The sequence below is a fragment of the Podarcis cretensis genome, assembly GCF_951804945.1.
Source record: "Podarcis cretensis genome assembly, chromosome: 11".
Classification (NCBI taxonomy): Eukaryota; Metazoa; Chordata; class Lepidosauria; order Squamata; family Lacertidae; genus Podarcis; species Podarcis cretensis.
Genome location: NC_137180.1, coordinates 32,274,346 through 32,297,393, shown reverse-complemented (window position 1 = coordinate 32,297,393; position 23,048 = coordinate 32,274,346). Strand labels below are relative to the sequence as shown.

The window sequence follows — 23,048 nt, the reverse complement described above, 5'->3', positions numbered from 1 at the left end:
AAAATAAAGAAAAATGACTTATACTGAGTCAGTGTGTTGTTCCCTCTAGCTCAAAATCGGTGATATCGACTGGCAATGACTGGCAATGTCTCTCCAATGTCATCAGGGATCAGACGCAGCATCACACAATTTCAGGGGCAAATCATAGCTAAATCATAACTAAACATAACTATTAAGGGTTAAGGGTGGCATTCAATGAAAGCTCCATTTACACTATACATTAAAAGCAGTACCATACCACTTTAAACAGTTATGACTTCCCCCAAAGAATCCTGGGAACTGTTGTCTGTTAAGGATGCTGAGAATTCCCATAATTTTTTAGGAGACTTCATGGTTACTAAAACTGGTATGATACTGCTTTAAATGCACATGGGAGCCTAAGTTTTACTTTGAGTAGACCTTTTGAAACTAATGGAACTAATTTAGTCAATTTTAGTGGGTCTGCTCTGAGGAAAACTTAATTGACTATCAGTGAAAGTTCTGTAGTAAAATATGGGAGGGACTTTTTTTTTCTTCCCAAAAAAGAAACTTAACTCTGAAATGCATGCAAAAAGCATGTTGTATATGGGCCACTCAAGTAATGTATAACAGGTGATATGATCTATTCTGAAAGATATACAAACGTTAAGTAATATGAAATGGAGATTTCTCACTGTTGCCATGCTCATAGCAAGCGATTGTTTTTCTATGATCCTACATGATATTTCTCCTCCAAAATGGGAGAATGGATGCATGAATGATGGAAAGTAAGTAAAAGTGTGAAAAACACACAAGATGACCTAGGAAGCGGTTTTCCCATCAGTGAAAGAACTGAAGTCTCCAAGATAATTCACCCAGACAAACCATCAAGGAAGGATAAAATGAGTCACTCTGTTTTTCACATTTCTTTGCATTGCAACACTTTCCTGAGCTTTGCTGCGTTGATTTTATGTGTAACTTACCACATGGACAAGAGCCAGAATCCTTCAGAGTTATTGCAGGGAACAAGTCTTAATCCACTTAATTTCCCTCTGTTATCTCTTTCTACAGCTTTGCTGTTCCAGTTTTTGCACCGTTTCAGGAGACATTCCCCCCCCCCGCTCATTTCTTGTACGCAAATTGCACGCCATAAATATTCTGCACTTACTTCACTGCAAAATCCAACTCTTACAAATGGATGTGGCTGCAGTGCATTGCAAACCTGTATCCACTGCCTGAAAGTTTCCCAGTGCTTGTGGGAATCCCCTGGGATCAAACTATTGTGCATATTCTCACCAGAGTGGGAAAGAAAAAATATAGTGGATTTTACCCAGATAAGTAGTTGTTTTCATTTCGTGTACTAATTTGATCGCTGAGATGAAAAGCCACATTCAAGATTATTTGGGGGAAGCTATGACTGTATCATTACCACTTAAATGTACAGTGGTACCTCAGGTTACAGACACTTCAGGTTACAGACTCTGCTAACCCAGAAATAATACCTCATGTTAAGAACTTTGCTTCAGGATGAGAACAGAAATCGAGCTCTGGTGGCGCGGCAGCAGCAGGAGGCCCCATTAGCTAAAGTGGTACCTCAGGTTAAGAACAGTTTCAGGTTAAGAATGGACCTTCAGAATGAATAAAGTTCTTAACCCGAGGTACCACTGTATAGTGCAGATGTGGCTTGTATCCAAAATCAATGGCATGAGAGTTTCTGCATTGATGTGACCAATGGAAGGGTTATAAAGATGAAGTCATCAGGGAGAAAGTCAGTTTTGATCAAGCAGGTTCCAGAATCCACAGAGTTGTTTTTTTTAAAATGCACAGATGCAAACATCCCTTACACCAGATATCCAGAGGGGGGTAGCCAGGGTAGCCTATTGTAGCCAAAAGCGTAAGGGATCTTGCAGCTTCTTAAAGACTAGTGCATTTATTGTGGCATCTGCTTCCATGGATGGTGCTCCACTTTATCATAGAAGAATGGACTTCCACTTCATATGACAAAATGATTGATCTGTGGAAGTGAACTCTAGTCCACAAAAACCAGAGGCAGTATTATTCTGAATACCAGTTGCAGGAGGGGAGAGTGTTCTCGTACTTCAATCTTGCTTGCAGGTTTCCCACAGATATCTGAATGACCACTGTGAGAAGAGGATGTTGGACTAGATGGGTCATTGGCCTGATCCAGCAGGTTCTTCTTAAGCTTTATGTTAAAGTCCTTATGGTGCCACAAGAGCCATTATTGTTCACACCAGATCCATTGTGTCCTGATAAGTCCTAAATTTCAAACCAAACTAACATGCGCTTGCTGATTTTTGTAGCATTCAGCACTGACATCAGGCAGGAGAGAACAATGAGTGAGGCAGCTCCTTAATCCACACAACCCTCTCCCGTGCCTTTTGATTGTAAGATTTCTACTCATCCACTGCACCAAGAGTTAGTATTTCTCATTACTGTTCTTCAGATTACTGTGCTTCTAATCATTTGCGTTTTAAGCCAATGAGGAGGAGGGAGGGAATGATTAGGTTCACAATACAATCTACCCCTTCATAATTTGTAGGAAATTGAGAGCAAAACATTAAAAATTGAGTGCTGCTCAATAATTCATAATTCCTCAAAAGTGAAATCCACCACTGAAATTCAAAGGCTTTACTCATCTCTAGTAACAGCAGTGATGGGACTGGAGGAGCTCCAGGCCAAATTTACCAACAGTGGATGAAAAATTATATTTTCCAGTTTCATCGCTGGAGAAGGATTGCTGAGAGACACAGAGAGACACTTCCGGGGAAGGGCTGAAAACGCTGCCCTAGAGACACCTCTCTATTAGACCTCAAAGGCTCACTTTAAGTGGCATTTGCACTATAATCCCAAACTGGGCATTTAAACAAGGGCAGCAAGCTTTAACTGATTAATCCATATGATTTATTGATTTAAGCACTTTGGTGGAATTGTAAGTTTTCCCACAATCAGTTGGTTGAGCAATTTCCAATGCATGTGAGGGTCTCCCTTCCTCAGTCCAAGCTCTCTGTGGATGGAAGGACAGCAACTAAGCAAACAGGATGGCAGGAGGATGCTGGTGTAGCAATATGGCTTCAACACTTGGGCCAACACCTATTTCTCTTCTCTTCCCACCTCTAGGAAAAGCTGCAGCCAGAACAGATTCTTTCCTCTCTCTCCTTTTTGCAAGATTACTTGTATCACAGGAGATATGGAGAAGCTCTACAGGTTGGCAGTTGGAGGTATGGTTTTTCAGTGGTTCTACTCCACCACCAGACCACTTACAGAGTCTGATATTGGGGGGGGGGGTATTGTGACCTTGCTGTTGGGGCATAGTGTCACCAGTAAGCAGACAACACCCAACCTGGCCCTCTGAAACAGATGAGGCTGTGGCAGTGCTTCAAGATAGTAAGAGACTGGATGAAGCTGAATCCTGACAGTTTTTGAAGTTTTGGGGTCAGTGACCTGTTCTAGATGGGGCCTAACCCTCCCCCCTTAAGGAGCAGGTTCAAAACCCAGTGGTCTTCCTTTATCTATCATTGTCAGTGGAAGCCAAGTGGCTTAGGTGGCTAGGAGAGCCTTTGAGCAGCTCTGCCTAGTTTACCAGCTACAGTTATTCCGAGAGAGAGAGAGAGAGAGAGAGAGAGAGAGAGAGAGAGAGTCTAGTTGCATGTTATGGTATCGTAATATCTTAATTACTGTAATGTCTTAAAGACCATCTGGAAACTTCAGTATGTGCAGAATGCTACTGCTAGGAGGCTGTCTGAATTATCTGTGAAAAATCATGGTACAGCTATTTTGTGTGGTCTGCACTGGGTATTTTATGTGTCACCAGGCCACAATTAAGATGTTAATGTTGACAAAGCACTCAACAACTTGGGACTTCATTATCCATTGGCGTGTCTTTTGCTTTACCAAGTAACATGGGTCCTAAAATGGGCAGAAGAGACCCTTCTTGTTGTCCTGTTGGTGAGAATGGTTCACAGTACACTAACATGGGATTGGGCTCCTTTTCAGAAGTGGTGCCCCCAGAATGAAATTCAATCTCCCTAGAAGCTCAGCTAGTCTCTACATTGATGGTCCTCTGGTGCCAAGTCAAAACAGACTTCTTCAACCAGGCTATCGGTGGTGCTGATTGCACTCTCCAAGGTTCTGCAGTTGGGGGAGTAATATGTCTGCTGCTGTATCTATATATAGTTAAATCTCTATTTGTTGCTACTTTTTCTTGTTCTGAAGTTTAGATTGCTATTTCAATGATAGGTTATATTTTTAATCTGTATTTTGTTGACTTGTTTGTAAACCACATGGAGATTCATTTGTGAAAGGTGGTTAAGAAGTGCAACAAATAGATAAGTAAACCTTGCTCTGATTGTAAACTCCTATGCTGGTGTCACAACTTGTTGAAGTTGGCACACTTGGGAAAAGCTTGCACTGAAATCTACAAAGCTGATTTTTAAGTAAATGGCCATGTTTATATGGCAAGCCCTTTGTGTACATGTCCCCATTTTTTTATTAGTGCACACATGCATACAGCCACACACACATACAGCACCATCTGAGATCACTGGTTCCTCTGGCTCACTTAAACATTTTAATCTTCTCTAGCCTTCCTGTCTGTGTCATAAACTGAGGGTGCCTGGGATTGAATTTAGCACCTTTAATACAAAAACCTGGTGCACAGTCACAGTCCTACAGTTCCTTTGCCCAGTTGAAATGTGTCCATATGGGGGTGTGTCCTTCTTGTGGGACAAATGGGGAAGCCATGCTTACACTATAAAGGCAATGTGTCGAAGATTAGGGAGGAATCTTCATTTTGCATTCCGGTCTCCTCCTTGCAGTTTGTCCACAAATAGCTCCTGGGTAAGACAAAATATAATGTGACAATATGGGCATTAATCGGTTTCAGTTTAAAACATCTTTGAAATGGGCTAAAAACTATGATTGCTCCAGATAATGTTTCCTTTTCAAGCATTTTTTTGCCACACATATTTTTGTCTGAAGAGCTAAGAGAAATAAAATGATATACTGTATTATATCACCTTGGTGGACTAGGTGCACAATTGATAATAGTTATACTGTTTCAGAATGCATAACCTCATACAGTTACAGCAGTTATCGGCACTAAATTTTCCTTAAATGAATGTCCTTTGACATAACATAGTAATCAATGGGATGGATGGTCTTTTCCCCCCTTTACTGTCCCCCCCCCTTCTGTTCACATTATCCTGCAACTATTTGCAAAGTTCTCAAAATATGTTGATTTTGTATTGCCCATATAGTGATGCCAGCATCTTATTATGGACATGTGGCTCATTAGTTGGCAGTTCACTGTGTAGTCAATATACCCCCCCCCCGGCCCCAATGTTTTGCTTGAATTCATTGTCTGGGAAGTGTATTTATATTCCACACTGCATAAAAATAATTCCCAGGGTTAGAATTCTGCTCCTAATAATAATTTCAAATTCACCCTTTTTAAAATTTACTAATATGTGATTTAAATAAAATTGCAGTGTTATCTTCTTCCCCAATGATTAATTTTATTCAGAGAGCTTTTCTATCATAATCTCCCCCTGATATTTACAAGGAGAAAGAAACGAAGAAAGAAGGAAAGAAAGAAAGAAAGAAAGAAAGAAAGAAAGAAAGAAAGAGAAAACACAAGGTGATGATCCTACAGAATTAAACACATCTGCTTATAATCTGAACAAATGTCCTGGAATTGTTACTTTGCAACATCAGATGCCCCATTGCTGAATCACTTTGCACCAGATAGCCATTCTTTTGTGGACGTATTTGCATCTAGACATGCGTGTAAGGCAGAACATGTTTGCTGACCGTTTCCCACTCATGGTCTGGTACTGATTTTGAGCACGCTTTGTAGGGTTTTATTTTAGTAATGTTAAAATATTGTGATAGATGGCAGCTCGTCGCCATTAATTGCACTAAAAGCAAAAAGGCTTATTCCTAAGGAAAATTCACAGCTTGTATAAATACAAATCTCTCCCCCCTTCCTTTTCAATATATGTACTAAGCCTCCGTTAGTCGAAAGGATCATTCTGTCTGCAGTCACAGTCCTTGGTAAGCTGCCAAGCACAATAGGGCATTAATTAACATGTGCCAGGGATTCATCAACATGCACAGTGGTATAGAGCCATTGCAAGCTCCCCCTCCCCCCTCCCCTCTTCTCCTTTGTCCATGTAATTCATGAAAGATCTTCTCCAGTATGTAAATCACTTCTTGCTAAACACCCAGCAATACAGCTCCCTTCTATTTTCCAGAACTATTGTCGGTTTTCTTAAACATACAAGGAAGACATTGATTCTCTCTGTCTCCTTCCCTAAATAAATATTTAAAAAAAGGGAAAAGGGAAAAGGTAGATGTTTATACGCATGCTTTAAATACATTTGAAGGTCGCTGGGATAATAATGTGAATGCATTTGTTTACTCACTATACATTGCTCCATAAATAAATCACTTGATGAACTACAATTTAGAGGGGGGAGGGGGAAGAAGCAGTATGTGATTCATTTTGCTAAATGTGGTGCCACAGGGAATTGTGGAATTATTCTTCCCATTAACTCAGAATGACAGTAAGTTGACCTGCTAACTTATGGGGATGCCTACAAAAATATCATAAGTCATGCTGTATCGATGACCCACCAGTGACAAAGCAAATAAATCAAAGAATTAAATTAAATTTCAATTAGCTGTTGGGTTGCCCTCATTTCCTTTTATTGCTAAGGATTACCCAACTCCCATCCTATCTGCTGAGCTGCTATTAATGTTGCTCCGATAACATTTCATCCACATTTAAGTGAAAATGCACAAAGCTGTTGACTAAACTGTATCATTACTTCATTGTTTTACTATATTATTCTTTTAAATCATAGCTGCACCTTTTGTCTGAGGGATCATTTCCTATTCTAGACTATAGACTGGGGGATGTGTGTGAGTTAGCCTGCAGTGTGGTTAATGTGTGGTGTGCATGTGCGTTGTTAATTCATGGAATAGCCTGTTTTGGATTAGGGGAGGGAACTAGATTACATTCAGTCCTGTTTTAGGATTTCCTGAAATTCCCAGCAATCTTTTTTCATTATTAAGTCGTGAATTTTGTGGTAAAGCAGTGTCCACATTCCTCATTCAGGCTATTGTCCTTAGCTGTGTAACCTGGGAATAGTGCTTAAGAAAAAATACTAGCAGAAGTTTGGGACTCTGTTCTGTGTCTATCAGGCCAATCTATAACCTCATCTACAAGACCATTAGGAGAGGAAAAACGTGGATTCCAATCAACCAAGTAGAACGTCACATCAAGTCACAACCACTGCTCACTGACAAGACGGTAAGCGGCCATTCATAATCTAGGTGCCTGTAAGATTATAGGCTAGAGCTGTAATAACACCTCCCTCCACAAGCACAACTAGTCTTTTATAGTTCCCTGAAAACTTATGTTGAAAGACACAGACTCCCCCATCAAGTTGATATATGCAGGTGTAGCCAATGTGGTGCTCCCTAGATATTTTTGGGCTACCACTCTCATTGCCATTGACCATGCTGGCTGGGGCTAATGGGAGCTGCAACCCAATAACAAATGTAAGGAGGGAACCACACTGGCTACTCCTGCTTTAGTGTGTATAAAATCAAGAGAAGCTTTGTCTCCATATATGCAATGTTTTGGGTTCCAGTAGAAGAAGAAGAAGAAGAAGAAGAAGAAGAAGAAGAAGAAGAAGAAGAAGAAGAAGAAGAAAGACAGCTATCTATACTTTTATAGGGTTGACCTCTAGGAATCATTGTTATGCCATGACACTTAGTCCATGATGGAATATTTTGTCATGAAGAAATGAAGGTAATGTGATTTTAAAACTTGAATATGAACCACAACAGTTATTGAAGGGAATGAAATGTATAGCTTTGCTGAAGTCTTAAGATCTAGCAACTTAATGGCCATAACACAGTGCACTATAATGTGCATTTAAACCCCATTTAATCCATGGGGCTCAAGCATGCCGGGCTCCATGCTGGTTTGCAGCAGGTGAATCTTGATCTTTTACTGGCATGGACCGCAATGATCAAGCTACATAACACATTGAGGTTCATAATACCAGCCCAGAATATTTGGAAATGTAAGTTCAATGTTGAAAATGAGCTACTGCCTATGACATTACGCACAAAACAGCCACTATTTCTCAGCTGCATTCACTCTCTTAACTAAACTTTTCAGGAAGCAAATTGGAGGCCGACCAAACGAGAGAGAGACAGAGAAATATTTTGCCAAAGTGGTTTACTGTGTTATATTTAACAAGAACAAGATGCTCTCCTGTCAACGCTCATTTTCTCATACTATTTATTTCAATTGTTGCTGTTACAAAGTCAGCATGTGCTTTCATTTTTACACATGGTGCTATATGAAAAATAATGCCAGAATCTTTTGTTTTCACCCAGAACAGCAAATAACGGCGGTTAACTGTACAGCAACAATGCTTATTTAAGGATGCTCCCTTGCTAATGTATGTGGATAGGTTCTCAGATTTGGGAGTCAGGTGGTGGTGAAGTATAATGAGAAATGCAGGGTACTGTAAAGTTCCTAGGTTGGCCAACCACATTTTTAAAATACAGCACAGCCCCTAGTTGGAAATGGGCTCTATAAAAGAACATTGGCACAGCAATTGCATTTACAGTGAGCGGATGACATTTTCAAAAGCACTTAAGGGTGTGATTCACTTGAATGGGGGCATCCATGATGATCTGCTGACTTCAGTAAGAAAACACAAGAGTTAGCGATCAATCTTAATCACTCTGGCTATGAATTGAAAGGGCCCAACCCAATGGGAGAGAAGCCGCATCATTCTTTTCTATAACAGGGCAGGGGCATTTCTGAAGACGGAAAGAGGATATCTTTGTGCAAATGGGCTCTGGATCCAGTGGTGCACTTCAGAAATATTAGACTATCCTGGTCTTTGAGAGGGCCCATTTCAGATGGTAGGTATGTGTGTTGCTTCAAAATGTGGCACACCAGCCCTGCTTCATTAGGGGGAGTGAAGGCTAATTCATTGGGGCAAATCAAATCAAATACCTTTATTGGTATCACAGTATAAAACATTTCAAATCACTGGGATAATTTTTTTTTTATATATAAAATATTTATTAAAGTTTAACAAAAAAGCACATAAATACATACAACATAAAAAGAAAAAACAGACAAAGCAAAAATGCACAGAAAATAAACAAAAAATACACAATAAAACAGCAAAAAAGATAATAGAAAAACATGAAAAAGAAAAAATCCAATTTTTAGCTTTATACTTGTTTAACCCTGGTTCTTGACTTCCTCACACCTCCCTTTTTTGTGTTCCCATTTACCCAATCAAGTTCAGCAAATCCTTACCCTCTTTCAATTCTCATTGTAAATTATATAGCTTAGCATATTATATCTCCAATCTTTCTTCCCTTTTTAATTCATTTTAACATATTCCTTATAACTTTATCACTAATGCCATATTATTTTTAAGTCCGACATCATCTTAGCATTCATAAAATTTGCAATATTTTTGTAGACAATCTTTAAATTTCCTCCAATCCTCTTCCACCGACTCTTCTCCCAGGTCTTGGATTCTGCCAGTCATTTCTGCCATCTCCATGTAGTCGATTACTTGCATCTGCCATTCTTCCACGGTGGGTAGTTCTTGTGTTTTCCAATACTTTGCGATGAGTATTCTTGCTGCTGCAGTGGCATACATAAAAAAAGTTCTATCCTTCTTTGACACCAATTGGCCGACTATGCCCAGGAGTCACTGGGATAATTAAAAGGACAAGGGTGAAGCTGTCGAGGGTAATAAGGTCACACTGTGATGGTGTGCACTTAGATATTCTGCTTTGCCCTGTCTGTTCCCTGAAAGGATGGTTCATTGGGAACCCTTTCTGGTAAAATTGTGGCTAAAAAAGAAGCTACTAAGGCAGTGATATATTTGTGCCAATCTGCCAGGAGAAACCTCATTTGAATTCTTCTCAGATTTATAGTCTGGAGGTCCAACCTTTTTCTCAGCATCTATTGGGGCTTATGGGGCATTCCCACTGGTGGAGGAAAGTGGGGTGGGGAGAGCGCACCGCCCCCTGCACCATTGGGGAGGGAGATACCATCGTGGCTGTCCCCCGAACACACACCACGCACAGCCACATGCCATGCACCCCCATTGTGCCCCCACCGCGCTGGGCGCCATGCCTGCGTGGGCATCCCCCCATGCCCTCAGGACACACACCATGCCCCCGTGGGCAGCACGTCACGCCCCTGGGATCCATGCCACACCCCTGCGGATGGCATGCCACACCATGCCCCTGCGGGTGATGTGTCATGCCCCCAGACACATGTCATGCCCCCGGGACATGTACCAGCCATGCCCCCACCTGCTCTCCGCCCCCAGCACCAGAGCATGCAGCTTTGCCACTGGGCATTGCCCCACCGACCTCAGTCTGTCTTCAGCTAGCCTCACCACTTGCCTGCTTACTTACATCCTGTCCAGGGAGTGGCACTGCCTGCCAATGTTGCCCTCGTAGAACAAAGGAGGATGGGGATGAAAATTAGTTGGCTGTGCCTGTTATTGGCTCTGGCTCCACCTAGTGTTGGCCTCCCTACCTTTCACCCCACCAGTCTCAATGTGCACCAGCCACCTCTGACTAGGGGACCCTCTGCTCTTTCTGCTGAGTGAGACCATGGAATTTTGACCCAACAGCACCATGCTCTGGTTTGTATTCACTGATCGTGTGGAGTACCTTGGGGTTGACATTTCTCTAAATAGTTATTTGGGCATTCAACACACTTGCATGTAAGCACTCAGGTGAGGCATGCACGGACCATCCCATGCTCTTTTCATTCCATCAGAAGGGAAGCAGGGCTCTGCAGTGAAACAAGATTTCATCTGTGTTCACATTCCTATTTACTGTGTGCTCACTGCATTTCCAGTGCCAGCTTCACACTTTACCCAAAATGCATATGTACTTTGTTATAAGGTACTACTTATCCCACAGTCATCTGGTTGGCCACTGTGAGAAAAAGATGCAGAACAAGATGGGCTGCTGGCATGATTCCTCAGGCTCTTCTTGTGTTTGCCACAAGGGGCAGCAACATCTGGCTTCCAAGGTCTGCACCACTAGACTCCCAAGTCCATACAACTTGTTAGTTGTGAAACCCCATGACAGCTGCACATCAATTTCGGCAGACCTCTGAATCCCCAAATATTTTGGATTATCCATTTGTACATGCTGCATATTAAGTAGCCTAGAAGCTAAAATTACAAACCACACTCCTCAGTGATAAAAAGAACCCCAGTAATAAAAAATAACCTGGGAATGAACATAGCAACAAATCAATAGTTTGAATTAGTGTTTGTGCAAGAGTGTAACAAAAAAATACCAGGAACGGAAAATATTCACATCCCTCCTCAAAGAGGAGGACCAATACTGTTGCTAAGTGTGGCAACTGCTGGCTTAGAGAGAGACACGCTACCTTAAAAAAATGTCACTAGGGATGTGCTTGCCTTAATTCAGGGGCGGGCAACCTAAGGCCCATGGGCCAGATGCAGCCCAATCGCCTTCTCAATCCGGCCTGTGGACGGTCCGGGAATCAGCGTGTTTTTACATGAGTAGAATGTGTCCTTTTATTTAAAATGCATCTCTAGGTTATTTGTGGGGCATAGAAATTTGTTCATTTTCCCCCAAAAAATATAGTCTGGCCCACCACATGGTCTGAGGGGCAGTGGACCGGCCCACAGCTGAAAAAGGTTGCTGACCCCTGCCTTAATTTTATGTGCAGAGGTAATATGCTAGGGGCTAGGTAGAGATGACTATCTTTCTATCCTACAGGCCTTTAGAACATCACAGTTCCAGCTTCTCTGAAACCACCTTATATAATTTCTACTAACTGAGACATACCAGAGTTGACTTGGACACTGACATTTGTAGCTATGTCTACACATGCCACCCTCTGCTAAACACAGCAGCAACACAAATATCTAGGATCCAGATGGTAATGTACTGGAATGTCCTTTTAGAGCCACTACTTGCGTGTGTGCCAAACAGTCCATTGAAAACTGGTCCAAGTACAGTAATTAATATAGCAGCAGGCTGTGCAACACACACACAACACACACACACACACACACACACACAGAGAGAGAGAGAGAGAGAGAGAGAGAGAAATGCTAAAAGAGAGAAGGGTCATAATAAATAAATACAGTACAGTAAAAATTGCATCTTATTGCTGATGGTCATAATGGCCAAAGCAGTAAATGTGTGGAGAGACCATGCAGCTATAAGAGGCATGATGCTAGAGAGAGCCCAAGCCTATTTGTATGTGATGATGATGATGATGATAATAATAATAATAATAATAATAATAATAATAATAATAGATTAATATATTATAAAATATAATAAAAGTAGATGGTGTGGTCAAGAAATAAATATTAGCAGAGCACAGAGTGTAGAAAGATGTGATTGCAAAAACAAGCAGGAGCTGGAGAGGCAGGGGAACCTTGTAATGGAAGTGTAAACAAACGTAGAGCGAGAGAGAAGGCAGAATGGAGGAAGTGAAGTAAATGACTAAATAAACAAGAAAATATGAACAGAAAGGTAAATATGTAGCAAGATGCACTAAGCTGCAGCTATCATTGCAGAGAATCAACATCGTCACTTGAAAAATTTCAGTACGGGTTCCAAAGTTCATCTAGGCCTGGCAGGGACCATGGGGATAAAGTGTGTCATTCATACTGAGCACCATTAAGAAACAGGAACACCAAAAAGCTACAACTCCAAACCCATGAAATGATCACACAGAGGAAGTAAGGTGATGTATGTGTCTCTTGACCTTTAGCCTACCAGTTTGGGAAGACTGTGACAAAAACTCATGGAACACTAGCTATTCTGATAATCACAACAATGGATATTTTAATATATTTTATCTGAAAAAGTTCTTCAGATACATTGGGTTGCATCCATCTTTTGGTCTCCACAAATGGCTATTCATTCAGTGGAGGAGCCCTCCTGATGAAAATTGGAAAGTGACTTCCAGTGATTCCTCCCCCTCTGGGCAGTCCAGACTGTTCTGGATTATTTCCCAACCCTCTGGAGAATATTTTTATAGAGGAGAAAGTGCTGCAGGGGGAAGGGGAATCAGTTAGTGTCACCTGTCTCTCCTTCTTTTGGTGTAAGTAAAGTCTGGATCCCAGTCATTATTTTAGTAATTGTTTCAGCAGCCCTGCAAGGAAGACCAATATTAGTATAGGCCACTGACAATTCTGAGTTAGATTCAGACTGATTTCATTGCAATTAGTTCAACAGGATTTGAGTTGGGTTGTGTCTGATTGAAATTTCCCATTGAAATTTAGTTAAACTGAGTTTAACTGATTTACAGTGCAATCCTATATACAGTACAGTGGTACCTCAGGTTACATACGCTTCAGGTTACATACGCTTCAGGTTACAGACTCCGCTAACCCAGAAATAGTGCTTCAATTTAAGAACTTTGCTTCAGGATGAGAACAGAAATCGTGCTTTGGCAGCGCGGCGGCAGCAGGAGGTCCCATTAGCTAAAGTGGTGCTTCAGGTTAAGAACAGTTTCAGGTTAAGAACGGACCTCCGGAACGAATTAAGTACTTAACCCGAGGTACCACTGTATATTTACTCAGAAGTAACCCTGCTGTGTTCAGTGGGGCTTACCCCCAGGTAAGTGGGTATAATATGACACCCCAAGTCTGTATCTGCAGCATTTTTTTTTTAAATAATATTTATTAAAGATTTTCAAATATAACAAAAAAAAAAAAGAAAAACATCCAAGTTTAAGGCCTTATTTTCAATATCATCTTTCCAGGACTTCCCCCTCCCCACCCCCTCTTGTATTCCAATTCTTTCAAATAGATTCAACAAATTCTTACCCCAAATTTTAAAATTATTATCATTAACCCAATTTAAAAAATATTTTCCCATCCCCTAAAATCGACCTGTTCCCTTCCACGAGTTCCCCTCTTTAATATAAGATACAGATTAACATAAAAGAATTAAAAAAAGAATAAAATATAATTTAACACCCTTTGGATTCCAAATTTCCCTCCCCCCTTTCCCGGTTGCGTTCCCAATGTCCATCAATATCCACTGTCTCCTGGAGCTCCCACATCTGAACCATAATCTAAGCCATAATCCTTCACCAATCCACTTTGCCGTCTTTTTAGTAGTCTTTACCGTCTTTTAATCATCTTTAATTTCAAATGTCCAATCTTAGAAAGGGTCTATCTTCCAACTTTGTCCAGTTCTTGTTTTTCTTGTTGTTCTTGTTGTTCTCTCTTCTCCTCTTTTTTTTTCTTTTTTCCCCCTGCTCTCCTGCACAAATGTTCTAATTCCAAAAAGCTTGTAATTCCTCTACAGAGGCTTTGTTATTCAGGAACGAAACATTACGTCAAGTCCCTTCCATTCTTCAATAGATAAATCTATTGTCTCCTTTAGTGTGTAGACCTCTGTAGACAAAATAGTGTTCCATTTCTGCAGTTTCCCAGGAGATAAAATGTCCGATTCAAATTCCATGCCAGCGATACTTGTAATAACCCACAGCTCCTCTAGAGGGATTATAGTAACTCAGTTTCATTCCCGATCTCACCCACCAGACAAAGTAACTTATTATTCCTTGTTTTAAACAGTTTATATCCAATTTATAACAAATGTAACCAGCAAAGTCCTTGTAACAAAGTTCTCTTTTTGTTCTTCAGTTTTGGCAGCTCCTTTGACAGCTGTCAAAACCTCTATTTCTCCTCTCCAGGCGCTTTCACGGATCGCTCCCGGGTCTTCCGGGGGGGGGTTGTATTTTAATTCACATTCCACTCTTCTCCTCCAGCCCAGCTTATAATTTTCCATCGCGAAATTAATATCTTTATCAAAAGAAGAGGTTGCGCTCGATCTTAGTTGTCAGGTCCTTTGCTTTAGCTCCTCTACAACAGGGGGGAGGTTGACTTCCTTTTTATACCTCCCCCGCTCGCTCCGAATTTAAGAAAAAATTTATTCCCCTTTTTAATCCAAGTTCCAATTACTCACGGGTTGTTCTTTTAAGTCCAGATTTTCAATGGAAGAAGTCAGCGCTCTCCGCCAAATGGCATGCGGCTTCGCTCGGCAGGGGAAGTGGAGGACTCACAGCACCACCACCCCCCTGTCACCCGCTCCGCAGCCTTTAAAAAGGCTCCTTCGCGTGGTCGGGGGGGCGCAAACAGTGCCAGCCGAGTCACCATGCCCATGGGTTTCAGCGCCCATGGTTTTTGAGGGTCACCGCGTCGCCGGCGCGGTAGAACCCAGCCCCTGCCGAGCAGGCTCCCTCCGGAGCTCGGAGGGAGTCTGCCATTCGGCGATGGCGCCAACCCGGAAGTCTCCTGTATCTGCAGCATTTTATATAAAAGGCACAAATACTCTCATGAAATTTAGATTAAATATGCACAATTCACATAAAAACTGTGGGTGTGGGATTTACTTGTGTATTTTTGGAGGGGGAAGTTGTTTGTAATACCTTGTCTATATCCATTCTGTCTCACATATAAACTTACTTTCCCGAATCTGCATTTCAGGCATGCATAGCTGTTACACTGTCGAGTCCCATACACCAAAATCACCCCATGCAAACAACCCTTTGACCCACCCTCATACACAAAGCATTCACCTAAATGCAATTCATACACAACACAGACCACTCACACCCCTCATTTATACCATCATTTTTAAAGGATTTGAGTTTTCCAGGTCAGGATTTACAAAGGCCCAACCCTCAAGCCACATACCCTATCATTGTCATACTGTAATCACTGGTACTTCAGTGTATCTGGAGTACATAGTTTGCAGGAGCAATTAGGCCACACTGTTGTAAGTGTTTTAAGTGTTCAGCGAACTGCCTCGTAATCTTCAAATCTTCTCCTGCTTCATTTGGGAGTAGGATCATACTAGTGTAAGTGTTCTGTTATGTATATGCTCATTGTACTGAGCAGAATAAGCCTTTCATCTGGATTAAGGCATCTAAATGCAATGGAAATACAAACAATCATCAAAAAGAATATGACTAATGAATCAAGTGTGCCCCCATTTAGAAATACACGGTACATATTTTAAAAGGCAATGACATGAATGAATCAAAGTACGGACTTGGCGCCATTTCAAAGGTTTAGGTTCGCAAGCATGTAAGTGACAGGATAATTGGACCCTAGGACTTTGAGGCTAAAGAAGAATCCAGCTAGTAGAATGATGAGCAATAAATACAGACAGTTTACTTTGAGTCTCTAATGACACCTTCTTTAGAAAAGTGCTAGCTTCCATGAATAAATGGATGTCCCCCCAACCATAATGGAGTGGCAGTAACAAATAATGGAGCAGCGTAGCAAAAACCAACAAGACAAAGACATACATTAGCATCAAAATGTTTAAAAAATAAAGAAATGATGGGGGATAGATTAATTTCAGCAGTCTAAGGAAATGAGAGAATGTGAAAGTAAAAGAAGGAAAGAGGAAGGAGGAGAGAGGAAAAGGGACGTGGGCCCTCTGTTAACCCTAGCTTAGCCTAAATGAGGAATAAACATTCTGGCCACAGAATGCAGGCTGCTTGGAAGATGAAGAGGACAGGATGTGGTGGTGGGCAAGGGTAGATTGGAATGGCTGGCTGGCATCCTAGACAGGCACACTTCCCTTAGAGAGGAAGGCTACAGCGCAACATTTGTTTGCAGGTCCTGCTTGCAGAGCATAATGAGATGCTAAAATTGATGGTACCACATCAAATGGGAGATCCCATCTGTATCCCCAAACCCTAACCACTTCATACAGGTAAAAAAACAAACAAGAGGAGTAGACAGAGAGCTGGCTAGACCCTTTCTTCTTGCGTTGCTAGTTTTCAATGAGAGGGACCTAAGAAGCTGCCTTACAGCAAGTCAAACCTACCCTTGTCCAGGGTTTCAAGGGACATTCTCAGCCCAATCTGGAGGTTCTTGGAGTTGGATGTGGAACATTTTACATGCAAAGCAGATGCCCTGTGAGTTGTAAGCCGCCCAGAGATGGGGCAGGGTATAAATATTATTATTATTATTATTATTATTATTATTATTATTATTATTATTATTATCCTTCTTCCACATGTTCTCTGAAAGGATGCAACTGATGCTTTAAATAATTTTTTTTTCATTTTTTATCATTTACTTTTGCATTTTCAATTTTACATACATGAAATCCCCTTTGATTTCCCTCCCCCTCCCCCTTTGTGGATCTTCATATAATGATCTCCCCTCTGCATCTCTTTCGTAACTCTATTGTTATAAATCCTTTGCCAATCCATAGTTCAAATTTTTACTGCAAGTTTTCTGTCAAATCTACCAATGAATGTAATTGTTTACAATAATTTTTCAAATAAATTATGACATTTCCCCATTCTTTATTAAAATCTGCCTCTTCCTGGTTTCTAATTTTTCCTGTAAATTTTGCCATTTCAGTATAGTTTATCAATTTTGTCTGCCACTCTTCCTTGGTCAGAATTGTGCCTTCTTTCCATCTCTGGGATAGAATCCAGGCAGCCGTGGTTGCATAAATAAATAGTATCATCTGATTCTTCGGGATCTCCGCACTTAGAATTTCTAAAAGAAAAGCTTCTGGTTTCTTAGGAAAAGTTATTTTCAGTATTTTTTCCCCCAATTCATTATACATTCATTTCCTAAAAGATTGGACTGTTTTTTTTTTCAAATCACCATTCTCCAAGGAGCAACGTCAAAGATCCTTAAAGAGCCCTGCAGATAAGTACCAAAAAAGAAAAAAGGGGGGAAGGAGTCAGTGCCAGATTTATGTATAGGCTAAGTAGGCTGAAGCCTAGGGCCTAGGGCCTCTAAATATAGGGGGCCTCGCCATCCTGCGCATTCCCCAGTGGGCAGTCTCCCCTCTCCCAAAATTGCAAAACCAAGACTTCATGTGAGGGCAGGGCAACTCGGGCCTCTAAATCTAGGGGACTTCGCCAGCCTGCCCTCTCCTCAGTGCAGCAGTCTGCTCTATCCCAAAATTGCAAACCCAAGACTTCATGAAAGGGCAGGGCAACTCAGGCCCAGCAACTATGAGACTCAGGGCTAGCCAGTGCAGCCCAATTTGAAGCAGTGGGGCACAATTTGAATTTTTTTTTGGTAGGGCCCCAGTTCACAGCCAAAGTCTGCAAATAAAATCCATCTAGACTGCCCTGGTGCGGGGGGGGGGGCTTAGGGGCAGCACACAGGGTCAAACTGCTCCAATTGCCTTAAGGTCAGCCCTGATGAGACTGTGCAGGGGTTCGAATGACAAGCCCTGCACCTTCTAGGTCCCTGGTGTCACTATTCAAAGTACAGACTCAGGAACTAGTTATGGAAATAAAGGGGGGGCACTTATTGGAAATCAGTTTCATCACCTCCCCCCCCCAAAAAAAACACCCTGAGACAATGAGCCCAACCACCTTTTATTCACAGTTGCATAAGCACTACACTACAGCATGGCCATAAACCTGTACGTTCAACCGCTGAAATATATGCCCAATATATAGCAATGGAGATTTATGTTACTGCTTTATGAATGAACACTGTGTTTTATGAATGGACTCTGTATTTTGTGAATTACCTAACAGTCATCAATAGGGAGCTCTAGAATCTGACAGCTAACCAATGGGGTATTACCAAACAGCGAGCCCTATTGCTGAAAGCAGGTAACCAGCAGGGAACGCTTCAGCTCAGCCTTTGCACTGTTGACTGAACACCCCTGCTGTGCAGATAATGAAGAAAGCTTGTAAATTGTATCCCTTCTGGCATCCTGGCCAACTCTATTACGCTGGTGTAAACCCTGGTGCACCAGAAGCACAGAATAGCAGCAAATAAAATCCACTTATATGTCAGCGACTGATAAGACTTGTCAACCAGTTCTTCCAAAGTCTTCCGAAATTATAAAGCTCCAAAATACAGGCCAAAAGAGAGCAGGTCTGGGACGAGCGAAGCATACAATGGAAACCACCACTGTGTAGCTCCTGCCCTGTCATTTGATAGGGTGCCCACTTACCCTCCTTCTTGACATGGAATGCTCTCTATTGAAGTCTCCAGGTCCAGTACCAAGACCATAAGAAGGGAGAGCAGGGATCTTGAAGTTCCCAACAGCTGTTAAGCAAGTAAGCAAGCAAGCAAGCAAGCAAGCACACAGGTCACCTTTGTCACAGTCAGGACGCCTATGTCCTGGCCAGGCCTGCACCCTATCTTGTTTTTGTACAATCTTGTTTGTTCTCAGTAACCAAAATTATATTATCAACATATACAAGCAGAAAAGTTGTTTTCCTTCATTTGCAAGGAATCATACAAAACAAAGTGACACTAATAAAGAAAAGTTCCAGGTTGGCAACAGAAAGCAAACTAAAAATGCTTTTGCAGTTCATCAAAGCTATCCAGCAATATCAAGTTATAGGAAAACTGGTGCTATTAACAGTTATCCTTCTAGTTGGTTAATTGGTTTGGCAACTTCCATGCACATGACGTGTGATGCTAATTCTTTCCCCAAAGAGTTAAATAATAACTAATCAGAGGCAGCTACAGTTGCAAATGGCAACAAAATATCTGAAAGGAAGAGGAGCAGGTTTGCTCAAGTGTGTTGCAGGTAGAAAGAGTGTTTGTAATGAAGTGAGAGCAGTAGTTTACTTGCTCGAATTAACAAATAAGCAAGTTTTGAGAATTTAAATTCTAGACTAAAATTGATTACTTCATTGAGAAGGGGATTGTAACAAAAACACTGGGACCTAATTTGAATAGTAGAGTGCCTGGTATCTGGTGGGCAATCTCCTCCTTTATTTCCACATGGTGGCTGCAGACCAAATCACCTGTCAGGAGAGTTATGACATTCAGGTGAGGGTCAGATGCCTTGTCAATCCCAGCAGGTATATAAGAGGACGACTACCCAGGCCAGGCCTTGCAAAGGTTTTTCAGTATTAATTTTATGCATTTTTTAAAATCACCATGGCATTTAACAATAATATATGGCCTTTAAAGGAGAAATTGTGAATTGCAGAATTTTAAATACCCGTCATCATCCTTGGCTTCACTCAATTTTGCTTATAACACTCTTCCATTTTCTTCTAGTTGTGAGGGTGGGGGATGGAGAGGGACCTCACAAGTAGAGTAGCCTAGAGCCTAAATCCAGCCTTGGAGGGAGGACAAGTAGGCTTGTTTAGAATATTATTATATCTCTCACTAAATTTTACTCCTCTGTTGGGACAAATTTGCGCAGATATTTTATAGATTCTGGTCAGTGACATAAAAACTCCACCTTCTAGGCTGAGGCTGCCATTCAACAAGAATATTTCTGCAAAGAAAGAAATGTAGAAATGTAGGCATTCAAGTGAAAATTCAATCCTTCACAGTACAGAGCCTCTGCGAAGTCTTTTAAATGACCCTTTTTATCATGGTGCCATGTCTTTACCTTTCTGAATAGTGAGACCTGGTAAGAAAAATAAATGTATGTATACAAGTGGTTGAGTAATGTATTACTCATGTGCACTTTGTTCTTTTTGGCAAACTGACCTTATCAAAGGGAAGAAAGCTATACATTGTGACAAGAAGAGCTTTACTGGAAAGTCTAAATTAGAAGCCAGGGAGATTTTTTTCTTTCTGTTATCTGGCTTAAATTATGATGAGTGAGAAGCATCTTTTCCACTTCAGGGAAGTGATGAAGCTAATGTGATGCTCCTTCCTTCTGCTTTCCTTTCAAATTATCCCCGCTTTGATGCTAATCAGGCTATAAATGCTAATAATGGATTATTGTTATAATAAATAAATAAATAAATAATGAATGAATGAATGAATGAATGTTGGGAGGACATATACAGTTTCTGATTTTCAAGACTATGATTTACAATGTTTAATATTATACTCCAATGGTGGAGGGATCTGAATTGTAATTACCAGTTTATGACCAGTCTGGGTTGCATCTATGTTGCTAACATTCCTGATAATTCTTTAAATTCTTCTAATTTTAATTCCCCTGCCTCCTCTCTTAATACATATCTATAGGCTACTCATCCTTCCATTATATATGGTTCTATTGCTGAAAGTCAGAGTGGTGTTTTTTTCTCCAAATAAGTTTTAATATTTATCCCAGATACTATACAAGTTTTTCTTATTATATGGTTTGTAAATCCTTTGTGTACTTTCACTTTTTTCATACCACAGATGGGCATGCCAACCAAAATTATTATCCTGACCTTCAAAATCTAAAATATATGGATTTTTCAACGTCAGCCACTCCTTCAACCAGTGCAGACAAGATGCCTCATAATATAAGCCTCCTCTTATATTATAATAGCCTCCTCTCTCTTCATTCAGAAGCATTATTGCCTTCAATCATGGAGACAAGAGTACAAACATTGTGGCATGTAGCCATTGCGGCTGGCCTTTGGCTTGGACTCACTCTGATCCCTTATATGGGATTTGGTATATAAATTTTCTCTTGGCTTTTTGCTGGCCCATGTAGGACCAACATGGATAGCTGGCTCGAGTGAATATCTGATGTTTCCTCCCTTTATGGTCTTGATTTATGGGCTACTACTAAAATGAGGCTGCATTTTAAGCTGTATTTTAAGCCGTATTTTAATTAACTGTTTTCTTCTTCTTTTTTCTATTATGTTTTATTGTAATTTATATTCAGTGTTAGCCGCCCTGAGCACAGCTCTGGCTGGGGAGGGCGGGGTATAAATAAGAATTATTATTATTAATTAATTTAATAATAATAATAATAATAATAATAATAATAATACTTTCCTCCTTGAATTTGCCTAATCCTTGTTTTAAAGCCATCTGTATTGGTGGTCATCACTGCCTCCTGTGGGAACAAGTTCAATAGTTTAACTGTGTAAAGTACTTTCTTTTATCTTTCCTGACTCTTCCAGCATTCAGCGTCCTTAGATGTCCACAAATTCCAGCGTAATGAGAGAGGGAGGAAAGCTTTCTCTGCCCACTTTCTCAATTTTATAAACTTCTATCATGTTGCCTCTTACTCGCCTACAACCTTTCTTCAGAGGTTGCCAAATGGTCGTTTTGTTTGCTCTTTCCTGAACCTTATCCACCTCTACAATACAATATAATTTTTGAGTTGAGGTGTACAGAGCTGTACGTAATATTCCAAACCATAGATTTGCATAATGGCAATATGATACTAGCAGTTTTGTTTTCAATTCTTTTCCTAGGGATCCCTACCATGGAATCTGCCATTTTCACAGCCACCACATACTGGGTCAACATCTTAATAGAGCTATCTACTATGACCCCAAGGTCTCATTCCTGGTCTGTCACCTCCAGGTCAGACCCCATGAGCATATACATGAAATTATTTATTTATTTATTTATTTTTGCCCCAACATACATCATTTACATTTGTTTATCTTGAATTGTATTTGCCATTTTACTGCCCATTCACTCCATTTGGATAACTCCTTTTGGAGCTCTTTACAATCTCTTTTGTTTTAATGACCCTGAACAATTTAGTACCATCACCAAACTTGGTCACCTTACTTGTTGTTGTTGCTGTTGTTTAGTCATTTAGTCGTGTCCGACTCTTTGTGACCCCATGGACCAGAGCACGCCAGGCCCTCCTCTCTTTCACTGCCTCCCGCAGTTTGGTCAAACTCGTGCTGGTAGTTTCAAGAACACTGTCCAACCATCTCATCCTCTGTTGTCCCCTTCTCCTTGTGCCCTCAATCTTTCCCAACGTCTTTTCCAAGGAGTCTTCTCTTCTCATGAGGTGGCCAAAGTATTGGAGCCTCAGCTTCATGATCTGTCCTTCCAGTGAGCATTCAGGGCTGATTTCCTTCAGAATAGAGAGGTTTGATCTTCTTGCAGTCCATGGGACTCTCAAGAGTCTCTTCCAGCACCATAATTCAAAAGCATCAATTCTTCAGCGATCAGCCTTCTTTATGGTTCAGCTGGTCACTCCTAACTCTAGATCATTTACAAACAGGTTAAAAGGCACAGGTCCCAATACTGATGCTTGGAGGATTCCACTGTTTTACTTTATGTTCTTTTGTTCTCAGAGAAGTAGTGACAGAGAATGAATATGTG

General features: G+C 40.9%; 1 long non-coding RNA gene across 3 annotated transcripts in view; it reads left to right on the top strand.

The window, feature by feature from the left end:
- LOC307226899 overlaps nucleotides 1–23,048 on the top strand; it is a 139,961-nt gene that overhangs the window by 47,420 nt on the left and 69,493 nt on the right. For 2 of the 3 annotated variants that reach the window (XR_013843671.1, XR_013843673.1), the window contains exons 2-4: nucleotides 2,280–2,394; nucleotides 3,097–3,197; nucleotides 7,183–7,291. This is a non-coding gene — a long non-coding RNA (uncharacterized lncRNA). The remainder of the gene's footprint in view (nucleotides 1–2,279; nucleotides 2,395–3,096; nucleotides 3,198–7,182; nucleotides 7,292–23,048) is intronic. The other variant, XR_013843672.1, reaches the window with a different exon arrangement.